Source organism: Bufo gargarizans, chromosome 3 (genome assembly GCF_014858855.1).
Source record: "Bufo gargarizans isolate SCDJY-AF-19 chromosome 3, ASM1485885v1, whole genome shotgun sequence".
NCBI classification, from domain to species: Eukaryota; Metazoa; Chordata; class Amphibia; order Anura; family Bufonidae; genus Bufo; species Bufo gargarizans.
In genome coordinates this window covers 116404038-116422845 of record NC_058082.1, presented here as the reverse complement: position 1 = coordinate 116422845, position 18808 = coordinate 116404038, and the positions used below count along the sequence as shown (strand labels likewise).

The 18808-nt window shown below is 43.2% G+C and overlaps 1 protein-coding gene across 3 annotated transcripts in view; it reads right to left on the bottom strand.

The window, feature by feature from the left end:
- The window catches only part of STAT6 (signal transducer and activator of transcription 6), a 281497-nt gene that overhangs the window by 207717 nt on the left and 54972 nt on the right, over positions 1–18808 (bottom strand). For all 3 annotated transcript variants that reach the window (XM_044284694.1, XM_044284696.1, XM_044284695.1), the window contains exon 2: positions 5038–5115. The gene's annotated coding sequence lies outside the window, so the exon portion shown is untranslated. The remainder of the gene's footprint in view (positions 1–5037; positions 5116–18808) is intronic.

The window sequence follows — 18808 nt, the reverse complement described above, 5'->3', positions numbered from 1 at the left end:
AACGGATGCGGACCCATTTTGCGGACATGTGAATGGAGCCTAAACTGGCTGACATTAACGATGCACCTAACTCTGCTATTCTTGTGATTATTCGTGCCCCCGTTACTGCAGAATTCTTACTTGTATAATATGCAAATTAGCCTCTAGGTGCAGAGGTGGGCGAACAGAGCCTTGAGGAGCAGGTGCAACTAGAGGCTAATTTACAGATTATAAAAGTAAGAATTCTGCAGTAACGGGGGCACGGAGAATCATAAGAATAGCAGAGTTTGGTGCAGCTGACATTACCACATCGCTAATGTCAGCCAGTTTAATAGTGAAAATTCTATTGACAGAAACCCTTTAATAAAAACTTTTACTAACACTTGATTATGTAACTTCTGTCTCTTATAACTGTTCAGACACATGCAAACCTTATAATACGTAGAGCTATAATCACAGTGACTATCACTAAAAAGAATGCAAGGTATGTAAACCACTTCTTGTGTAAGTCGGATATAGCCAGTCCTTTTTTTTAAATGTTGGTATCATGTGCACAGTATGCACTAGTAATATTGTTTAAAAAAAAAGTACTGCATAAATACTGTATAAAATAAATGGCATTTGATTGCCATGGATTATATCACTTTTTATCGCATAGTTTTCACACCTAAAGAAACGTGAAGATATAATGAAAACCAGTTTAAAGCTAGGCATATTGAAGACTGACTCTATATTGGGATCCTTCCTACATCTCTGTGGATTCAAAGTCAAGACTCATAATATATTGTTCAGCCAGGGGTTCTCACGATTCCTGCAGTAATAAGGGATGAAGTTGGGCTGTCCTCCATAACTTTACCCACTGCTCGGTTACCGATGACAAGTCACCGCTCTCAGCACCTGGTACATGGGAGATCTGTGACATTTAAGCAGAGCTGTACGGCTGTATATATATTTTTGTTGTTTAGGCTCGTCAGAACTATTACAAATAGTCTCTCAGATCTTATGGAGAGATGCATGCCGCCTGTGGTATGTGACCTTTATGTACAGTATACAGATAAAGTACACTAGATGACGGCTCTTTTCAATCCAGTTTAAGCTATGATATCCTAACAGTTTCCAAAGGACACCTTTATTGTATATATTTGCACTCTTGGTGAGGGTCACTTTTAGGAATTGTCATGCACACACTGCAGCAGTGATTGCTGTGATTTATAGGACCTGGAAGACTTTTATTCATGCTGGTGTACACAGTTCCTGAGGTTTGACTTTTTCTTTACTATTTACGTACGGTAAATGGGGAGAAACAATGAAAAATTAGAAAATTGTTGTATAAGAATTCCCATGTAGCCCCATCCCCTGCAGTAGGTGTATGGTGGTGCATGGAGTCCCCTGTGGCTCTGTACTACACAGTAGGAGGCACTTCGATGTGGCATGGAGATAGTCCCTTCTTTTCAGAGAGATTAATTCTAAAGTGCAGCTTCTGATGGGGCATGCCATGCCTGTTTCCTGTTGTACCCAAACAGAAGTCAAGAGAATTTCCATATGGGATTGGAGGCATAGGAAGTATAGCCCCTTAGAAGTCTAGGGTTACCCTGTCATGGCTCAGTACCTCTGGAAGGTTTACTGAGCAGCAATAAGGCCATGTTCATGATGCTTTATTCACAGCCTAAGGGCTCATTCACATGACCGTATATTTTTTCAGTTTTCGCTCTTTTTGCGGACCGTATGCGGAACCATTTATTTCAATGGTTCTGCAAAAAATTGGAAGTTACTCCGTGTGCATACCGTTTCCATATGTCCGTATTTCGGTTCAGCAAAAAAATAGAACATGTCCTATTATTGTCCGCATTACGGACAAGGATAGTACTGTTCTATGAAGGGCCAGCTGTTCCGATCCGCAAAATACGGAATGCACTCAGATGTCATCTGTATTTTTTTAGGATCCTTTTTTTTGCGGACTGCAAAATACATATGGTCGTGTGAATGAGCCCTAAGGGAGCATTCACATGACACTTTTTGATCTGCATCTAATCTGCATTACTTGCAGATTGCACAGGAATCTATTCATTTCTATGGGGCTGCAAATCATCATCCGTGTGACCATTCTGCAAATCCGTGACTTCTGTATATTTTCATGTGGATTTTTTTAAGGTTATTTCCATATTTTTGGCATACTGTAAGATCTCCATTAAGTCTGTACATCAGGAAAAGCTCCTAGTCTACACCACGCTGAGTTAGCGCTGCAACATTTTCAACTGTATAGGCATACATATTCCGATATGGAATAGCATAGGCTAGTCTTTTTGTGGTATGCCAAAATACGCATATATCATCCCAACAGAGGTCTAACTACTTGTGGCAGCCTATGGATATGCTTAGTGTGTGCATTGGGATCCTTACCCAGCGTACATGCTGAGTGGAGATCACACATGAGATCTGAACACAGATTAAGGCTACATGCACACGACTGAGCCGTTTTTTGCAGGTCCGCAAACCGCGGATCCACAAAAAAACGGAAGTTGCTCAAGTGCCTTCCGCAAAACGGACAAGAATAGGACATGTTATATTTTTTTTTGCGGGGCTACGGAACGGAGCAACGGATGCGGACAGCACACGGAGTGCAGTTCGCATCTTTTGTGGCCCCAGTGAAGTGAATTGGGTCTGCACCCGAGCCACAAAAACTGTGGCTTTGATGCGGACCAGAGACATGTGAGATATCCATAAGTAAATGAATTATTTTTAATTAACCCAACTTTGTACACCTGCAAGAGATTATCAATTGACGATTTTATACACTATAACTGTATGTATCGATGATCAATATTTGTGGCACATAGCACTTTTTTGATATCTGGTTTCATGTGGCTATACTTTTTATAATATAATCATGCACAATCGAGATTCACTGGTTTTATTAATGCTTGTGTATTAATTGGAATGTAATCATGTAATCACCTTTTGTTAATTATGCATGCTTTATAAGCACCTGAATTTGCACTGAGTATTATGGCTTGACAAAGGCTCCATAGAGAGAGCTGAAACGTTGCTGTCTACACATGGGTGAATAAAATACCCTTTTCTCACGGATATCTGTGTGCTGCCTTGGATTATTTTTCTACATATACTTAGCTGGATCAAAGTCCGCGATCCATTTCAAGGAATTGCACCATCTTGGCTTTGTGTGCTGCTCATCTATTTTTTTTTATTTCATATATATATATATATATATATATATATATATATACACAGTATATACAGTACAGACCAAAAGTTTGGACACACCTTTTCATTCAAAGTTTTCTTTATTTTCATGACTATGAAAATTGATGATTCACACTGAAGGCATCAGAACTATGAATTAACACATGTAATAGACATATAGTAACATGTAGAATTATATACATAACAAAAAAGTGTAAAACAACTGAAAATATGTCATATTCTAGGTTCTTCAAAGTAGCCACCTTTTGCTTTGATTACTGCTTTGCACACTCTTGGCATTCTCTTGATGAGCTTCAAGAGGTAGTCACCTGAAATGGTTTTCACTTCACAGGTGTGCCCTGTCAGGTTTAATAAGTGGGATTTCTTGCCTTATAAATGGGGTTGGGACCATCAGTTGCGTTGTGGAGAAGTCAGGTGGAAACACAGCTGATAGTCCTACTGAATAGACTGTTAGAATTTGTATTATGGCAAGAAAAAAAGCAGCTAAGTAAAGAAAAACGAGTGGCCATCATTACTTTAAGAAATGAAGGTCAGTCAGTCCGAAAAATTGGGAAAACTTTGAAAGTGTCCCCAAGTGCAGTCACAAAAAACATCAAGCGCTACAAAGAAACTGTCTCACGTGCGGATCGCCCCAGGAAAGGAAGACCAAGAGTCACCTCTGCTGCGGAGGATAAGTTCATCTGAGTCACCAGCCTCAGAAATCGCAGGTTAACAGCAGCTCAGATTAGAGACCAGGTCAATGCCACACAGAGTTCTAGCAGCAGACACATCTCTAGAACAACTGTTAAGAGGAGACTGTGTGAATCAGGCCTTCATGGTAGAATATCTGCTAGGAAACCACTGCTAAGGACAGGCAACAAGCAGAAGAGACTGTTTGGGCTAAAGAACACAAGGAATGGACATTAGACCAGTGGAAATCTGTGCTTTGGTCTGATGAGTCCAAATTTGAGATCTTTGGTTCCAACCACCGTGTCTTTGTGCGACGCAGAAAAGGTGAACGGATGGACTCTACATGCCTGGTTCCCATCGTGAAGCATAGAGGAGGAGGTGTGATGGTGTGGGGGTGCTTTGCTGGTGACACTGTTGGGGATTTATTCAAAATTGAAGGTATACTGAACCAGAATGGCTACCACAGCATCTTGCAGCGGCATGCTATTCCATCCGGTTTGCGTTTAGTTGGACCATCATTTATTTTTCAACAGGACAATGACCCCAAACAAACCTCCAGGCTGTGTAAGGGCTATTTAGCCGTGAAGGAGAGTGATGGGATGCTGCGCCAGATGACCTGGCCTCCACAGTCACCGGACCTGAACCCAATCGAGATGGTTTGGGGTGAGCTGGACCGCAGAGTGAAGGCAAAAGGGCCAACAAGTGCTAAACATCTCTGGGAACTCCTTAAAGACTGTTGGAAGACCATTTCAGGTGACTACCTCTTGAAGCTCATCAAGAGAATGCCAAGAGTGTGCAAAGCAGTAATCAAAGCAAAAGGTGGCTACTTTGAAGAACCTAGAATATGACATATTTTCAGTTGTTTCACACTTTTTTGTTATGTATATAATTCCACATGTGTTAATTCATAGTTTTGATGCCTTCAGTGTGAATCTACAATTTTTATAGTCATGAAAATAAAGAAAACTCTTTGAATGAGAAGGTGTGTCCAAACTTTTGGTCTGTACTGTATATATATACATATATATATATATATATATATATATAATTATTATAGACTTGCCACCAAACGAAAGGAACAGCTTTACAACCCAAAATCAGTCACCCAAGGGCAGAAGATTTCAGTTGGTATTTATACATATAATCGTGATGAGGTGCAGTACTTACTTGTAGTTGTTTCTCAGAATATAAGTCGCCAGCTTTCCCTTAATATTGAGCAGATGTGGGTGGTGGTTCTAAAACAACCTGAAAGTAAATATTTAAATATCACAAAGCAAATTCATAAAACATAAAAATTAATTAACCATAACCATGAAAGTCCACAATTGAACAACATCTGCTTTTTATAATCTAAATAGACTCAATGGTCTAGACCTTTTAATTATAAAACCTCTTCAGGACCGCTGACATACATGTATGGCCGAAGTCTGGCATTTTAAACAGCAAACACCAGGAGCTAAAGTCTGTGATTGGCAATAACGCCTCAGATCATTTGTGACCACAGCATCTGAGGCAGCTTTCCCCGGGAACACTGGCACCAAATTGCTTCCCTGCATGGAGATCGAGGAAGCCGTTCACTGTCTGGCATAGCTTGGGTCTCTCTGAAGAAACCCAGCCTATTATAGCTGTAGTTCTTATTGAGGCCTGCAGGTGGCAAGGCTATATAGAAACATAGTGCATCTCCCATACACTGCAATGGTAATTAATTGCAGTGTAAGGGAAAAGTGATCTGAATATCAAATATTAAAGTAGACTAAGGGCAATTAAAAAAGGTAAATACATCCACCATAGAGATCAGCTAATCTGCCTGAGTCCCACTTTTAGCACCCCTCGCAAACCGCTAGGGGGCAGAGGAATGGTAGCATTACATGGTGGATTATCAGATGAATGGCCATCTATGTAATACAAGCATGGCTCAAGTCCACTAGAACGGAAGCCAATCCTACAGAGCACATTTCTGTTCTGGATTATAGATAGGAGTCCGTCTATAATTTTATGAGATTACCTTTTTAAAACATATCATGCTTTGGTATTCTTAGATTTTTGTGATTGTTGCCATTCTTAGCGGTTTTGGGGTCAGAGGTTTTTGGCATCATACATAGGTGTGACATTTTGTCCCATTTTTTTCTTCACAAGCATCTTATAAATTGCCAGCAAAAACAAAAGTACAAAATGTCACATAGTAAGAAAAAACGCAACCAAAAAGGGGGAAATTTATCATGAGAGTAATATTTGAAGTCAGTTTTCCCTGAGTCTGTCCTAGCATACTTTGCTTCAAATTTATGAAATATTACATGTTTGTTAAAATTGATATATATTTAAATCTAACACTTTGTTCTAGAAATGTTACTCTGGTTTGCCTCATCCTCCCTAGTGAAGTGGCTTTGGGACTTTTTTGCGACTTTTTAAAATCTGGAGTGAAACTAATTAACATAGCTAACCACATTTACTTTTGAAAACTTGAGTAAGGGTGGGTTCACACTAGCGTTAAGGATTCCGTTATGGCTTTCCGTTATAGCATGGTTACAACGGAAAATAACGGAATCCAAAAGACGGGAGGACGGATCCGTTCTTCCGGCCATAGACTTGTATTATGACGGAATGTAAAACGGAAGCCTTTAAAAGGCATTCCGTTTGCTCTCCGTCCTAATAGAAGTCTATGGGAATCAAAACGGATCCGTCTGGCTCCCGTTATGCAAGACGGAAAACAAAGTCCTGTTGACATGCTTTCCCATACACTTCTATTAGGACGGAAAGCAAACGTAATGCCCTTTAAAGGCTTCCATTTTGCATTCTGTCTAGGCATTCCACTATTTTCCATTATAACCATGTTAGAACGGAAAGCCATAACGCTAGTGTGAACCCACCCTGAGTTGTATAAAAATGAAAAAAAGTGATCATAAAAAGTCCAAAGAGTCAGAATTCTGGAGTGCAGGGCTTGATAAATTCACCCTGAAGTATTTTTTACATGCCAAAAGCAGAATGAAAATAGTGTGTGAAGAGGGCATTACGAGCAGGTTGCTATAAGTCCAGGTCTAAAGAGCAGATATAACAAAGGGCAAAAAACATAATTCAATGTATCCTTTTACAAAGACACCAGACACAGAATTACACCAGAATTCTGTCTTCAAAAAGTCACAAAATAGGGCTTTTGTGACTTTTTTTGGGCATACTTGCACAAAAAGAATTGTGACTTCTGGCATTTTGCAAAGTTAACCAGAGTAGAGGGTGGCCTTAAAAAAAAAAAAAACTGGAGAAGCTTTCCTAAGAAGTGTAAGGGTGCCTTTATACGTGGCAGAGTCTGCGGCAGAAAATTTTGCGACTGAAAATCAGTTCTATTCACTTGAATAGGGCAGCAAGCACATGGATTTCTGCAAGCACCAAGGCTTCTTATAACAAGTCTTTTTTTACATTGGGTGGAAGCCCATGGTCTAATAGAGACATGGCGTCAAATTCATCCTACTGATACACAATTCTCATGCTACTTGCCTCCACAGGTTCTTTGTCCCGTATAGATCTAGCCTTTGTATGTAGAGATTTGCTACCTTATATCAGTACTAGTGATTATTTACCTAGGGGTATTTCGGATTATGCCCCCCTTCTTCTGATTTTATCCCAGCCATTGCCCCCCTTCCCACCCCGATAGGTGGTGGCGCTTGAATCCATTGTGGCTTGATGTTTTACCAGTGGAGAGTGGCTGTCATGAGGCTATGGAACACTACTGGAAAGAGAATGAGGGGTATTTTAACTCTCTGCTAGAATGGGATGCCTTTAAATCAGTGATGAGGGGGGGCGTTAATCTATGCGATAGCATCATATAGGAAGGAACTAGGCATAAAACGGACTAAGCTAGAGACAGTGGTGTTGGACAGGGAGCAAGAGTTTTCAAAGGACCCGAGTAGTGGGAAGCAGAGCGATTGGCTTGAAGCACAATGCCTACTCTGCCTACATCTTACTGACTATACTCAAAAGAAACTCCTGGCTCAGAGGCCAGCTATTTTCTCAGATGGAGATAAGAATGGTAGAGCTTTAGCGTATTTGGCTCGATTGGAAGCCCCCCAAACAGTGGTTGCTGGAGTTATGTCTGACCAAGGTGTACTGGTAATAGAGCCTCGATTTGTGTGTCGTCAATTTGCCTCCTATTAAGCTGATTTATATACTTCAAAAATTACATGTACTCGAGGGGATATATCCTGTTTTTGGCTGGGATTAATCTTCCTACACTTACACGTGAAGATAAGGGTGCCTTGGCGGCACACATCACAGAGTCTAAGATCGAACTAGCTATTGGATCCTTAGCAACATGGAAGTCTCCGGGACTGGACAGCTTTCCGGCTGAATGGTACAAGCTATTCTCTAAAGAGCACAGTACCAGAGTTTTTGATTATGCGTTCGAGCATGACTCTCTACCTCCTTCTTTTTCAGAGGCGATGATTGTGGTGATCCACAAACTGGGAAGACCTCCAGAACAATGTAACTTCTACCGACCTATCTCGCTCCTGAATCTTGATGTTAAGATTCTTGCAAAAATGCTGGCGCTGCGACTGAGGGAGGTAATCCTTTCCCTAGTGGGGGTGGATCAGTCAGGTTTAATGCCAGGGAAAAATACTGATATCAACTTGAGACATTTATATACCAATCTGCAGGTTAGCCACAATAATTGGGGTATGAGGGTCCTAGCCTCATTAGATAATGGAAAAGCTTTTGACTGGAATGGTAGTTTATATGGGCGATGCTTGAACGGATGTGTTTTCCTAGGAATTTTTTGCACTGGTTACAGCTGCTCTATAGGTCCCACACAGAGAGGGTCAAAGTAAATGTATATGTTTCAAACTCCTTCCCCCGGGAATGGGCACCAGACAAGCCTGCCCCCTTTCATCCTTACTGTTTGTGTTGATAATGAAGCCCTTATCCATACTTATTTCTTCCAACTCACATATAGAAGGTTGGAAGGTGGTTGGCATCACAGAAAAACTTTCTTTATATGCAGATAACATGTTGGTATACTTAGCGAACCCAGGGAATTCCTTAGATGCACTCTTAGATAATGTAGACAAATTTGGTAGTTTCTCGGGTCTCTGGGTGAACTGGGCCAAGTCGAGTCTTTGCTTAAATCGATGATTTTGATCCAATCCACATTTCACAGCAATCCAAACTTCAAGTAGTAGAGCAGTTTAAATATTTAGGGATCAATATCCATAGGGAGGTTGCAAAGTTCTACCAACTTAATGTCATTCCCACCATGCAATATATCACTAAGAAAATTGTAGCATGGGAGAACTTGCCACTAACTCTGATAGGTCGTATTAACATTATAAAGATGGTTCTCTTGCTAAAACTATTATGTCTTTATAGAACAGCTCCTGTAGCGCTACCTAAGAAACATTTTGTCTGCATGGACAGATTATTTACTCCCTTTTTGTGGCGCAAGTCATGTCCCAGAATAGCGAGACGGACCCTTCAGGCACCTTTTACACTGGGGAGAGCTGGTCGCCATATTTACCACTATGGAGAAATAGGGGTTTGCCAGAATTATTTTCACTGGCAGATTTAGAATTTTGACCCCAGAGAGGATTGCGATACCTTACACAACTGTATGACAGGCTTCTTTTCAGGTCTTTTAGCAGTCTGAAAGAGAAATTTAAACTTCCCCAGCACTGCTTATACAGGTATTTTCAGCTCAGACATGCTTGTCATGCTCAATTTGGTAAAGCCCCGTTGAGACTGGAATGTGGCCCTATTGAGGTGGTGGTAAGGAGGGCTCAGTTGGCCAAACCGGTTTCGACCTTACAGGTCCTTCTCAAAAAATTAGCATATTGTGATAAAGTTCATTATTTTCTGTAATGTACTGATAAATATTAGACTTTCATATATTTTAGATTCATTACACACCAACTGAAGTAGTTCAAGCCTTTTATTGTTTTAATATTGATGATTTTGGCATATAGCTCATAAAAACCCAAAATTCCTATCTCAAAAAATTAGCATATCATGAAAAGGTTCTCTAAACAAGCTATTAACCTAATAATCTGAATCAACTAATTAACTCTAAACACTTGCAAAAGATTCCTGAGGCTTTTAAAAACTCCCAGCCTGGTTCATTACTCAAAACTGCAATCATGGGTAAGACTGCCGACCTGACTGCTGTCCAGAAGGCCATCATTGACACCCTTAAGCAAGAGGGTAAGACACATAAAGAAATTTCTGAACGAATAGGCTGTTCCCAGAGTGCTGTATCAAGGCACCTCAGTGGGAAGTCTGTGGGAAGGAAAAAGTGTGGCAGAAAACGCTGCACAACGAGAAGAGGTGACCGGACCCTGAGGAAGATTGTGGAGAAGGACCAATTCCAGACCTTGGGGGACCTGCGGAAGCAGTGGACTGAGTCTGGAGTAGAAACATCCAGAGCCACCGTGTACAGGCGTGTGCAGGAAATGGGCCACAGGTGCCGCATTCCCCAGGTCAAGCCACTTTTGAACCAGAAACAGCGGCAGAAGCGCCTGACCTGGGCTACAGAGAAGCAGCACTGGACTGTTGCATGTCATTCGGAAATCAAGGTGCCAGAGTCTGGAGGAAGACTGGGGAGAGGGAAATGCCAAAATTCCTGAAGTCCAGTGTCGAGTACCCACAGTCAGTGATGGTCTGGGGTGCCATGTCAGCTGCTGGTGTTGGTCCACTGTGTTTTATCAAGGGCAGGGTCAATGCAGCTAGCTATCAGGAGATTTTGGAGCACTTCATGCTTCCATCTGCTGAAAAGCTTTATGGAGATGAAGATTTCATTTTTCAGCACGACCTGGCACCTGTTCACAGTGCCAAAAACACTGGTAAATGGTTTACTGACCATGGTATTACTGTGCTCAGTTGGCCTGCCAACTCTCCTGACCTGAACCCCATAGAGAATCTGTGGGATATTGGGAAGAGAAAGTTGAGAGACGCAAGACCCAACACTCTGGATGAGCTTAAGGCCGCTATCGAAGCATCCTGGGCCTCCATTACACCTCAGCAGTGCCACAGGCTGATTGCCTCCATGCCACGCCGCATTGAAGCAGTCATTTCTGCAAAAGGATTCCCGACCAAGTATTGCCGACCAAGGAGTGCATAACTGAACATAATTATTTGAAGGTTGACTTTTTTTGTATTAAAAACACTTTTCTTTTATTGGTCGGATGAAATATGCTAATTTTTTGAGATAGGAAATTTGGGTTTTCATGAGCTGCATGCCAAAATCATCAATATTAAAACAATAAAAGGCTTGAACTACTTCAGTTGGTGTGTAATGAATCTAAAATATATGAAAGTCTAATGTTTATCAGTACATTACAGAAAATAATGAACTTTATCACAATATGCTAATTTTTTGAGAAGGACCTGTATATGCGTCATTACTGGCTGAGCAAGACTCTCCACTTGACAAGTCTCTGATTAAGGGCTTGTTCACATGACCGTTGCCCTTCTGTGCCCGTGCAATCCGCAATGCAAGGGCACCGACCGTGGGGCTGCTGCATGCGACTCGCGATCCGTCCATTCTGCAAAAAAAATAGAGCAAGTTCAGAGGCATGGAACGGAACCCACGGAAGCACTCCGTAGTGCTTCTGTAGGGTCCCGTTCCGTGCTTCCGTTCCATACCGCATCTCCAGATTTGTGGACTCATTAAAGTGAATGCGCCCGCATCCGTGATGCGGAATGCACACGGCCGGTGCCCCGGCCCTAAGTGGAGGTGTGATATAGACAATCTAGAGACCACACATGTGAGAGAACTTAGCCACACGTGGAGATCCACAGTTGTTAGCGCTAGAGATCAACTTATTCATGTGAAATGGCTACATAGCGTATACTATACACTGGGTATATTGTTTAAAATGTACAAACTGCCTAGTCCTCAATGTATGAGATGCAGATATGAGAATGGTTGTTTCTTGCATATGGTTTGACAGTGTCCAATTATTCAAAGCTTCTGGAAAGAGATTCATACTTATATAAATGCAAAACTTGGCTTCCCAGATGTTTGCACTCCGTCAACGAGTCTTTTAGGACTAGTCAAATATGTTATCCCCACTGAGTATGGTAGACAACTATATAGGTTGCTCTTGTTCTATGCAAGTAAAGCTATCCATCTGAATTGGAAGACCCCCAAAACTCCCACTTTGCAACATTGGATACAATTAGTTAACTCTGATCTAGAACTATATAAGCTTGTGTAAGGCTACTTTCACACTTGCGGCAGTGTGATCCGGCCGGCAGTTCCGTCGTCGGATCCGCCGGATCCGCCGATCTGCTGCTGCCTGAAAGCATTTGTGAGACGGATCCGGATGCGGATCCGTCTCACAAATGCATTGCAAGGACGGATCCGTCTCTCCGCTTGTCATGCGGACCGACGGATCCGTCTTGTACATTTTTCTCATTTTTACCGATCTGCGCATGCGCATGCCGGAACGACGGATCCGGCATTCCGGTATTCTGAATGCCGGATCCGGCGCTAATACATTCCTATGGGGAAAAATGCCGGATCCGGCGTTCAGGCATGTCTTCAGTTTTTTTGGCCGGAGAGAAAACCGTAGCATGCTGCGGTTTTCTCTTTTGCCTGATCAGTCAAAACGACTGAACTGAAGACATCCTGATGCAAACTGAACTGATTACTCTCCATTCAGAATGCATGGGGATAAAACTGATCAGTTCTTTTCCGGTATAGAGCCCCTGTGACGGAACTCAATGCCGGAAAAGAAAAACGCTAGTGTGAAAGTACCCTAAGATGTAAAAAGGTACCTAGAATCATTGTTGATGGAAAGGATGTGTCACAGAGGTTCCTGGCCTCGGTGAAGTACAGGTAAGAGCCGGTATTTTAAGTGTCAGCAGCAGCTATTGCTATTGACACCTTGAGATTTAGCATGGCTGTCATAGCTGATCCGGGACAGCTCTTACTGGGAGTAGTCAAAGTGCTGGGTGGGTGACTACTCCCCATGTTCCAGGTTGGATTTTGCCAGGCATAAAAAACAGCCAGCACTGCCAGGTGTGGTGGATTTACCTCCCTATGACAGTGGAGCTCAGGAGTCTGTGTGCTGTGAACTGAGGGCTGTGCTGGGATTTGTGGTTTGAGCCGGGCTGGAGGAATCAGACCGCCTATCGACTTGATGAGGCTGAACTGCTAACAGGGTGTAAATTAACACCCAGGAGAAAAGGAGACTTTTATTGTTTATGAACTTTCCTTGTGTGTGAACAAACACCAAGACACCTTCGTTTTGTGAAACACATTATCTGCATTTTGTTATACACCAATGTGTGAATAAACACTGCTGTTTGATTCAAGAACTTTGTACTTTGCCTCTATACTGCATCCGCTAGTCCTAACTACCAGAGAGAATCCCCACAATGAACATAGAGGATCCCCTGACCATTTTCTTAAAATATGGCACCCTTGGATTAATGTCTCAAGCACTCGACCGTATGTATTTTGCGATCTGCAAAAAATACGGATGACTTCCATGTGCATTCCGAATTTTGCACAACGGAACAGCTGCCCCCTAATAGAACAGTACTACCCTTGTCCGTAACGCAAACGATAATAGGACATCTTATATTTTTTAATGGAACGGAAATACGGACACATGGAAACGGAATGCACACGGAGTAACTTCAGTTTTTTTAGCGGACCCATTCAAATGAATGATTCTGTTTACGGTCCATAAAAAAAAACAGTACGGACACGGAAAGAAAATCCTTTTGTGTGCATGAGGCCTAACGCTCAAACTGTGCTACCTTGAGATGCAGGGATATACAGTACAGACCAAAAGTTTTGGACACCACCACTTCATTCAGCAGGATGTTGTTTTGTGTCCAGATGAATTTTTGGGGGAATTTTAGGTCTATTTTAATTTTATTGTATCTATTTTGTGTTTTATCTGAAAGTTACTATGATAAGCTGGAAAAAACAATGATGTTCTATATATATATATATATATATATATATACAGTACAGACCAAAAGTTTGGACATACCTTCTCATTCAAAGAGTTTTCTTTATTTTCATGACTATGAAAATTGTAGATTATCACTGAAGGCAGCAAAACTATGAATTAACACATGTGGAATTATATACAACAAAAAAGTGTGAAACAACTGAAAATATGTCATATTCTAGGTTCTTCCAAGTAGCCACCTTTTGCTTTGATTACTGCTTTGTACACTCTTGGCATTCTCTTGATGAGCTTAAAGAGGTAGTCACCTGAAATGGTCTTCCAACAGTCTTGAAGGAGTTCCCAGAGATGCTTAGCACTTGTTGGCCCGTTTGCCTTCACTCTGCGGTCCAGCTCACCCCAAACCATCTCGATTGGGTTCAGGTCCGGTGACTGCGGAGGCCATGTCATCTGGCGCAGCACCCCATCACTCTCCTTCATGGTCAAATAGCCCTTACACAGCCTGGAGGTGTGTTTGGGGTCATTGTCCTGTTGAAAAATAAATGATGGTCCAACTAAACGCAAACCGGATGGAATAGCATGCCGCTGCAAGATGCTGTGGAAGCCATGCTGGTTCAGTATGCCTTCAATTTTGAATAAATCCCCAACAGTGTCACCAGCAAAGCACCCCCACACCATCACACCTCCTCCTCCATGCTTCACGGTGGGAACCAGGCATGTAGAGTCCATCCGTTCACCTTTTCTGCGTCTCTCAAAGACACGGTGGTTGGAACTAAAGATCTCAAATTTGGACTCATCAGACCAAAGCACAGATTTCCACTGGTCTAATGTCCATTCCTTGTGTTCTTTGGCCCAAACAAGTCTTTTCTGCTTGTTGTCTGTCCTTAGCAGTGGTTTCCTAGCAGATATTCTACCATGAAGGCCTGATTCACACAGTCTCCTCTTAACAGTTGTTCTAGAGATGTGTCTGCTGCTAGAACTCTGTGTGGCATTGACCTGGTCTCTAATCTGAGCTGCTGTTAACCTGCGATTTCTGAGACTGGTGACTCGGATGAACTTATCCTCCGCAGCAGAGGTGATTCTTGGTCTTCCTTTCCTGGGGTGGTCCTCATGTGAGACAGTTTCTTTGTAGCGCTTGATGGTTTTTGTGACTGCACTTGGGGACACTTTCAAAGTTTTCCCAATTTTTCGGACTGACTGACCTTCATTTCTTAAAGTAATGATGGCCACTCGTTTTTCTTTTCTTGCCATAATACAAATTCTAACAGTCTATTCAGCAGGACTATCAGCTGTGTATCCACCTGACTTCTCCACAACGCAACTGATGGTCCCAACCCCATTTATAAGGCAAGAAATCCCACTTATTAAACCTGACAGGGCACACCTGTGAAGTGAAAACCATTTCAGATGACTACCTCTTGAAGCTCATCAAGAGAATGCCAAGAGTGTGCAAAGCAGTAATCAAAGCAAAAGGTGGCTACTTTGAAGAACCTAGAATATGACATATTTTCAGTTGTTTCACACTTTTTTGTTATGTATATAATTCCACATGTGTTAATTCATAGTTTTGCTGCCTTCAGTGTGAATCAACAATTTTCATAGTCATGAAAATAAAGAAAACTCTCTGAATGAGAAGGTGTGTCCAAATTTTTGGTCTGTACTGTATGTCTCTGCCCTGTGGGGGAGTGAATGTCTGTGTGTCAATGGAATTTATTATGTACGTTTGACTTTTAATTACTGATATCTTGATGTCATTTATTCTGAGTGGCGGTCTCCTTTTCTTTTCTTTTTTTCCTTCTTGTACACTTAATTTTGTACTGCGACATTGATGCTGCTCAATCGACACACTAGACTTAATGTACTGGTTTGACTGTCTGTTTTATGGTCTTTGGAGCTGTTGTATGTTCTCTGATATTTCAATAAAAAGACATTATAAAAAAAAACTGACGGTAATCTAATCACTGAAAAAATAGGGCTGTGTTACATGAACAGATTTTGCAGGCAATTGTTGGGAAGGAAGCGGTCGCTAATGCGCTCTCATCCCCATACTAAGTCATTGTTTGCAGGCAGCAGATCATGATTAGACCACAAGCAGCAGACCGTGATTAGACAGCACGATCTGCCACCAGCAAGTGACAATTTTCATCGGATAATCGGCTGCTGTATTACGCTCACTAACGAGCGCTCCTATGAACGTTAAACAGCAATGATCTGCCTAACAATGGGCTGCTGTAGTACAACCTTTAGACTTAAAGGGGTTTTCCCATCTCAGACAATTGGGGCATATCGGTAGGGTATGCCCCCATCGTATGATAGGTGCGGGTCAAAAATGAAGCCAGCAAAGTGGTGGCCGACAGTGCCGGGTCCGGCCACCACCAAGCGTTCCTATTGGCCCACTGAAAACAGCCAAGTGGTGTGCTCGGCTATTCTGAGACTCCCCATGGAAATGAATAGGAGCGGACTGTGCTTGGGTGGGCAACGCTTCCATTCACTTCTAAGGGGCCGATAGAAATAGCTGAGCAAGGACTTGTCTATTTTCGGCAGTCCCATAGATATGAACGGAGGGCAGCTGCGCATGCGCGGTGCACCCTCCTTCACTTTGCCAGCTGTGTTTAGGAGATAGGTGCGGGTCCCAGCGGTGGGACATGCACCTATCAGACAATGGGGACATATCCTAGCAATATTCCCCCATTGTCTGAGATGGGAAAACCCCTTTAAGGAGAAGAGTGCATTGTTCAACAAAAGCATTGGGTCTCGTGCATCAACTAGTGGAGACAAGCTGCATAAACCTCCTCCGCACACAATGGAATAATTGTTTTCACACTTGAAATTGATGTCTGGATATAGCTATGTGCTGATAATATCAGCACATTACCCCATCACTTGTGACAATTAGATTAATGACATTTGGCACAAGTTTTTATAAATGTATAAGCACAGACATGTAGAGATCTCTAATGTGGCTCTCACAAATCTACTGCATGTGGCTCTTATGTACCCTATCCTCATATTTCATACAGAGAATAAATAAATGCAGCCTATTCAATTAAAGGGGTAGTCCCGCTTTTCCTAAGTGTTGGCCTATCCCCAGGGTAGGTCATCACTAGCTTATTGGTGGGAGTCCAACACTCCACATCCCCCAACGATCATCTCTTTTGCTGTAACTCCAGTGCAGGAAGTCAGCACCGGAACTACACAGCTCTGCAAATGTGTGCTCATCACCACAGTGCTGCTCCCATTGACTTCAATGCAGTAACGAGCACCCTTCACTACAAGGTTTATGATGCAGTGAACTTTCAGTGTCAGCAACCAAAGCCAAATTCTGGTGATTGAGCTTCACTCATAATGCTGCTCAGGAGGGGTGTCGAATGCCTGCTGTTTTACACATCAGACACCTGAAGCTAGTGTCTGTGATCAGCGATTACACCAATCTTAGACATTTAACCCCTCAGATGTCATTGTCAATTGTGACCATGGCATCTAAAAGGCTTTTCCCCGAGAGCGATACATTCTTGGGGCCCGAACAGCTCCCACACATTGAGATTAGAGCCACCGTTCATTCGTTATGGCTCATAGGAACATAGTGAATCTCCCATAGACTAAAATGGTAATTCATGGCAGACCTGCACACTTGATGATACTCACGTGGTCCCCACTGCTGGATTCGGTCCACGTGGCTCACGCTCCGGTACTTCCGTTCCCCTCTGTAGCAAGCCAGACCGCAGGGGAAACACGTGAGGCTACGGTGGGCCGATGGGGGTAGTAGTTCATTTACTAACAGTTGGCAGAGCCAAATCCAGTGGCATATTGACACTGACTGGGGAAGGCAAGTGGCACATATTTAGTAACTGACCTCACCCTATTAGTGGGGGAAAAGGGCTTAATAGCCTTTGTGTAGTGAAGTGAGAAAACAGTATCTCAGACAGAGAAGTGCCAGGTCCTGCACAGGAGAGTGGCAGAAGCCTAAATATTTCTGGCGCATGCACAGGCCACAGCAGAGTAAGGGGGCGTGGCAGCAGGAGTCGCAGCGAGAGGTCTGAGCTCCTGGTGTCATCTAGCGGTCGTGTCTTGACCAGCAACCCAGTGGTTCTTGAATGGATGACTCGGTCATCCACTTTGTCCCATGTGACATCAGACACCCCCAGCCAAGAGTCGGTGGGTTTGTCAGATACAACCCTTAGTTGCCCTCACCTGTCCTCATCCTGCCTCCTGTCCTTTTCTATTCCCTCAGCCAGAGAAATATTATATGATGTGGGTTCATCTCCACTATACAGCGAGGACAAGCTACTAGAGGACAGTCAGCAGCTACTGGCCAGCCAAGATGTGGAGGAGACATCCGCCGCTTCCTCCGGTAGGCGGGCAAGTAGTGATTAGGAGAGTAGTGTGGGAGCTGGTGTTGCAAGCAGTCAGGCTCCTGACTCATTGAGGAGGAGATCAGTGACATGCAGACAGTACTCGATGATGATGATGTAGCTGATCGCACTTGGGAGCCAGGTGAATTAGGGGCTTCATCATCATCGGGAGAAGAGGGTGGCAGCTTGCCCGTGAGGCAACAGTGGAGCCAGCAAGTCGGTAGCGTGGTCGGGAGTCAGCAGGGTGGCAGCAGTGGGAGGTCGGGAGCCAAATGTGCCCGGGTAGACTACCCGCTTCGCAGGAGCCTACCTGCCCCGAAAGTAGTGGTGCAGGGGTTCACAGAAGAAGCAGCGGTAGCAGTCAGTCAGTGCAGAGTGTTGGGGTAAAATCACCTACTCAGTGGTGTGGCAGTTTTTTGTTAAGCTGCCGGAGGAGGTGAACATGGCCATTTGTAGAATATGTGGGCAGAAGGTGAAGAGTGGCAAGGGTGCCAATGTTGGCACCACGGCCCTGCGTCAACTTACGCAGCATCACCATAAAGTGGCCTGGGGGAACCGTGGCTCCGATGTGGTGGTCCAGCCTGCCCCGGTAACCCAGTGGCATGCACCCGATTTCAGGCAGTCAAAGCTCTACCACCTCAGCCGAAGGGAGCTGTCTGTCCTTTGCATCATCTGCTG